The following is a 6,000-nucleotide window of genomic DNA, read 5'->3' as shown; positions in this document are numbered from 1 at the left end:
TAGCTTCTCCTCCAAACGCACGTTTTCATGACTCCATCAATCTTCAGGGAGACTTAGTTTCTTTGCTGGTTCAGGCATGTCTTCATTTCTTTTTCAGGTGTGGCAAGTTAATTGACTCTGAGGATTCTGGTATTTGTATTTTTCGCACTCGATTTTACTGGCAGGTGACTGGAAACAACTCCCTCCATAGCACACATTTTGCCCTTGATGGGAAGAGGGGGAACGCCATGGTTGTGGCTCTCCACTGTAAGGCATGGTGGCCCTGCTGCTGCTGCCTTTTAGCCCAGGACTCCTGGAACAATGTTTAAAAATTGGTAAGGCAGGCGCTCTGTTACCAGTCATTAGCTTCTCCTCCAAACGCATGTTTTCATGACTCCATCAATTTTCAGGGAGGCTTAATTTCTTTGCTGGTTCAGGCGTGTCTTCATTTCTTTTTCAGGTGTGGCAAGTTAATTGACTCTGAGGATTCTGGTACTTGTATTTTGCGCACTTGATTTTACTGACAGGTGACTGGAAACAACTCCCTCCATAGCACAAATTTTCCCCTTGATGGGAGGAGGGGGAAAACCATGGTTGTGGCTCTCCAGTGTAAGGCATGGTGGCCCTGCTGCTGCTGCCTTTGAGCCCGGGACTCCTGGAACAATGTTTAAAAATTGGTAAGGTAGGCGCTCTGTTACCAGTCATTAGCTTCTCCTCGAAATGCATGTTTTCATGACTCCATCAGTCTTCATGGAGGCTTAGTTTCTTTACTGGTTCAGGCGTGTCTTCATTTCTTTTTCAGGTGTGGCAAGTTAATTGACTATGAGGATTCTGGTACTTGTATTTTACGCACTTGATTTTACTGGCAGGTGACTGGAAACAACTCCCTCCAAAGCACACATTTTCCACTTGATGGGAGAAGGGGGGAAGCCATGGTTGTTGCTCTCCACTGTAAGGCATGGTGGCCCTGCCGCTGCTGCCTTTGAGCCAAGGACTCCTGGAACAATGTTTAAAAATTGGTAAGGCAGGGCTCTGTAACCAGTCATTAGCTTCTCCTCCAAACGCACTTTTTCATGACTCCATCAATCTTCAGGGAGGCTTAGTTTCTTTGCTGGTTCAGGCGTGTCTTCATTTCTTTTTCAGGTGTGGCAAGTTAATTGACTCTGAGGTTTCTGGTACTTGTATTTTTTGCACTTGATTTTACCGGCAGGTGACTAGAAACAACTCCCTCCATAGCATAAATTTTCCCCTTGATGGGAGGAGGGGGAAAGCCATGGTTGTGGCTCTCCACTGTAAGGCATGGTGGCCCTGCTGCTGCTGCCTTTGAGCCCAGGACTCCTGGAACAATGTTTAAAAATTGGTAAGGCAGGCGCTCTGTTACCAGTCAATAGCTTCTCCTCCAAACGCACATTTTCATGACTCCATCAATCTTCAGGGAGGCTTAGTTTCTTTGCTGGTTCAGGTGTGTCTTAATTTCTTTTTTAGGTGTGGCAAGTTAATTGACTCAGGATTCTGGTACTTGTATTTTGTGCACTTGATTTTACTGGCAGGTGACTGGAAACAACTCCCTCCATATGACACACTTTTTCCCCTTGATGGGAAATGGGGGAAAGCCATGGTTGTGGCTCTCCACTGTAAGGTATGGTGGCCCTGCTGCTGCTGCCTTTCAGCCCGGGACTCCTGGAACAATGTTTAAAAATTGGTAAGGCAGGCGCTCTGTTACCAGTCATTAGCTTCTCCTCCAAACGCACATTTTCATGACTCCATCAATCTTCAGGGAGGCTTAATTTCTTTGCTGGTTCACCAGTGTCTTCATTTCTTTTTCAGGTGTGGCAAGTTAATTGACTCTGAGGATTCTGGTACTTGTATTTTGCGCACTTGATTTTACTGACAGGTGACTGGAAACAACTCCCTCCATAGCACAAATGTTCCCCTTGATGGGAGGAGGGGGAAAACCATGGTTGTGGCTCTCCAGTGTAAGGCATGGTGGCCCTGCTGCTGCTGCCTTTGAGCCCGGGACTCCTGGAACAATGTTTAAAAATTGGTAAGGTAGGCGCTCTGTTACCAGTCATTAGCTTCTCCTCGAAATGCATGTTTTCATGACTCCATCAGTCTTCATGGAGGCTTAGTTTCTTTACTGGTTCAGGCGTGTCTTCATTTCTTTTTCAGGTGTGGCAAGTTAATTGACTCTGAGGATTCTGGTACTTGTATTTTACGCACTTGATTTTACTGGCAGGTGACTGGAAACAACTCCCTCCAAAGCACACATTTTCCCCTTGATGGGAGAAGGGGGGAAGCCATGGTTGTTGCTCTCCACTGTAAGGCATGGTGGCCCTGCCGCTGCTGCCTTTGAGCCAAGGACTCCTGGAACAATGTTTAAAAATTGGTAAGGCAGGGCTCTGTAACCAGTCATTAGCTTCTCCTCCAAACGCACTTTTTCATGACTCCATCAATCTTCAGGGAGGCTTAGTTTCTTTGCTGGTTCAGGCGTGTCTTCATTTCTTTTTCAGGTGTGGCAAGTTAATTGACTCTGAGGTTTCTGGTACTTGTATTTTTTGCACTTGATTTTACCGGCAGGTGACTAGAAACAACTCCCTCCATAGCATAAATTTTCCCCTTGATGGGAGGAGGGGGAAAGCCATGGTTGTGGCTCTCCACTGTAAGGCATGGTGGCCCTGCTGCTGCTGCCTTTGAGCCCAGGACTCCTGGAACAATGTTTAAAAATTGGTAAGGCAGGCGCTCTGTTACCAGTCAATAGCTTCTCCTCCAAACGCACATTTTCATGACTCCATCAATCTTCAGGGAGGCTTAGTTTCTTTGCTGGTTCAGGTGTGTCTTAATTTCTTTTTTAGGTGTGGCAAGTTAATTGACTCAGGATTCTGGTACTTGTATTTTGTGCACTTGATTTTACTGGCAGGTGACTGGAAACAACTCCCTCCATATGACACACTTTTTCCCCTTGATGGGAAATGGGGGAAAGCCATGGTTGTGGCTCTCCACTGTAAGGTATGGTGGCCCTGCTGCTGCTGCCTTTCAGCCCGGGACTCCTGGAACAATGTTTAAAAATTGGTAAGGCAGGCGCTCTGTTACCAGTCATTAGCTTCTCCTCCAAACGCACATTTTCATGACTCCATCAATCTTCAGGGAGGCTTAATTTCTTTGCTGGTTCACCAGTGTCTTCATTTCTTTTTCAGGTGTGGCAAGTTAATTGACTCTGAGGATTCTGGTACTTGTATTTTACGCACTTGATTTTACTGGCAGGTGACTGGAAACAACTCCCTCCAAAGCACAAATTTTCCCCTTGATGGGAGGAGGGGGAAAACCATGGTTGTGGCTCTCCAGTGTAAGGCATGGTGGCCCTGCTGCTGCTGCCTTTGAGCCCGGGACTCCTGGAACAATGTTTAAAAATTGGTAAGGTAGGCGCTCTGTTACCAGTCATTAGCTTCTCCTCGAAATGCATGTTTTCATGACTCCATCAATCTTCAGGGAGGCTTAGTTTCTTTGCTGGTTCAGGCGTGTCTTCATTTCTTTTTCAGGTGTGGCAAGTTAATTGACTCTGAGGTTTCTGGTACTTGTATTTTTTGCACTTGATTTTACCGGCATGTGACTAGAAACAACTCCCTACATAGCATAAATTTTCCCCTTGATGGGAGGAGGGGGAAAGCCATGGTTGTGGCTCTCCACTGTAAGGCATGGTGGCCCTGCTGCTGCTGCCTTTGAGCCCAGGACTCCTGGAACAATGTTTAAAAATTGGTAAGGCAGGCGCTCTGTTACCAGTCAATAGCTTCTTCTCCAAACGCACATTTTCATGACTCCATCAATCTTCAGGGAGGCTTAGTTTCTTTGCTGGTTCAGGTGTGTCTTAATTTCTTTTTTAGGTGTGGCAAGTTAATTGACTCTGGATTCTGGTACTTGTATTTTGTGCACTTGATTTTACGGGCAGGTGACTGGAAACAACTCCCTCCATATGACACACTTTTTCCCCTTGATGGGAAATGGGGGAAAGCCATGGTTGTGGCTCTCCACTGTAAGGTATGGTGGCCCTGCTGCTGCTGCCTTTCAGCCCGGGAATCCTGGAACAATGTTTAAAAATTGGTAAGGCAGGCGCTCTGTTACCAGTCATTAGCTTCTCCTCCAAACGCACATTTTCATGACTCCATCAATCTTCAGGGAGGCTTAATTTCTTTGCTGGTTCACCAGTGTCTTCATTTCTTTTTCAGGTGTGGCAAGTTAATTGACTCTGAGGATTCTGGTACTTGTATTTTTCGCACTTGATTTTACTGGCAGGTGTCTGGAAACAACTCCCTCCATAGCACAAATTTTCCCCTTGATGGTAGGAGGGGGAAAGCCATGGTTGTGGCTCTCCACTGTAAGGCATGGTGGCCCTGCTGCTGCTGCCTTTGAGCCCGGGATTCCTGGAACAATGTTTAAAAATTGGTAAGGCAGGCGCTCTGTTACCAGTCATTAGCTTCTCCTCCAAACGCATGTTTTCATGACTCCATCAATCTTCAGGGAGGCTTAGTTTCTTTGCTGGTTCAGGTGTGTCTTAATTTCTTTTTCAGGTGTGGCAAGTGAATTGACTGTGAGGATTCTGGTACTTGTATTTTTTGCACTTGATTTTACTGGCAGGTGACTGAAAACATCTCCCTCCATAGCACAAATGTTCCCCTTAATGGGAGGAGGGGGAAAGCCATGGTTGTGGCTCTCCACTGTAAGGCATGGTGGCCCTGCTGCTGCTGCCTTTGAGCCCGGGACTCCTGGAACAATGTTTAAAAATTGGTAAGGCATGCCCTCTGTTACCAGTCATTAGCTTCTCCTGCCTTTACATCTTCAAACATTGCTCCAGAAATCCCGGGAAAGGCAGCAGTAGCAGGGCCATCATGCCTTACATTGGAGAGCCACAACCATGGCTTTCCACCTCCCCCCATCAAGGGGAAGATTTGTGCTATGGAGGGAGATGTTTCCAGTCACCTTCCAGCAAAATCTAGTGCAAAAAATACAGGTACCAGAATCCTCAGAGCTAATTAACTTGCCACACCTGAAAAAGAAATGCAGACCTGCCTGAAATAACTAAGAAACTCAGCCTCCCTGAAGATTGATGAAGTCATAAAAATGTCCGTTAGGAGGAGAAGCTAAAGAGTGGTAACAGAGTGCCTGCCTTAAATCTTCAAACATTGCTCCAGAAATCCTGTGGAAAGCAGCAGCAGCAGGGCCATCATGCCTTACATTGGAGAGCCACAACCATGGCTTTCCCCCCTCCCCATCACATGGAAGATTTGTGCTATGGAGGGAGTTGTTTCCAGTCACCTGCCAGCAAAATCAAGTGTTAAAAATACAAGTACCAGAATCCTCAGAGCTGATTAACTTGCCACACCTGAAAAAGAAATGCAGACCTGCCTGAAATAACTAAAAAACTCAGCCTCCATGAAGATTGATGAAGTCATGAAAACGTGTGTTAGGAGGAGAAGCTAAACACTGGTAACAGAGCGCCTGCCTTTACATCTTCAACCATTGTTCTTGAAATCCCAGGAAAGGCAGGAGCAGCAGGGCCATCATGCCTTACCTTGGAGAGCCACAACCATGGCTTTCCCCGTCCCCCCATCAAGAGGATGATTTGTGCTATGGAGGGAGTCGTTTCCAGTCACCTGCCTGCAAAATTAAGTGCGAAAAATACAAGTACCAGAATCCTCAGAGCTAACTAACTTGCCACACCTGAAAAAGAAATGCAGACCTGCCTGAAATAACTAAGAAACTCAGCCTCCCTGAAGATTGATGAAGTCATGAAAACGTGCGTTTGGAGGAGAAGCTAAAGACTGGTAACAGAGCGCCTGCCTTTACATCTTCAAACTACTCAGGAAGATGGCAAAAGTTGCTGTTTTATTAACAATTATCTAAAACAGGGAGGTTACAATGGACATCAATGGACATTCGCTCAGCTCTCGACAAATTTCTCATAAAACATACACTTTATACAATAAAGCCGTCAGAAGTGACGTCATACCACTTGGCAAAATAAGAAAA

The sequence above is a fragment of the Ambystoma mexicanum genome, chromosome 2q, assembly GCF_040938575.1.
Source record: "Ambystoma mexicanum isolate Mex_15411 chromosome 2q, UKY_AmexF1_1, whole genome shotgun sequence".
Classification (NCBI taxonomy): domain Eukaryota; kingdom Metazoa; phylum Chordata; class Amphibia; order Caudata; family Ambystomatidae; genus Ambystoma; species Ambystoma mexicanum.
The sequence above is the reverse complement of the archived record's forward strand: the minus strand, read 5'-3'. Positions refer to the sequence as shown.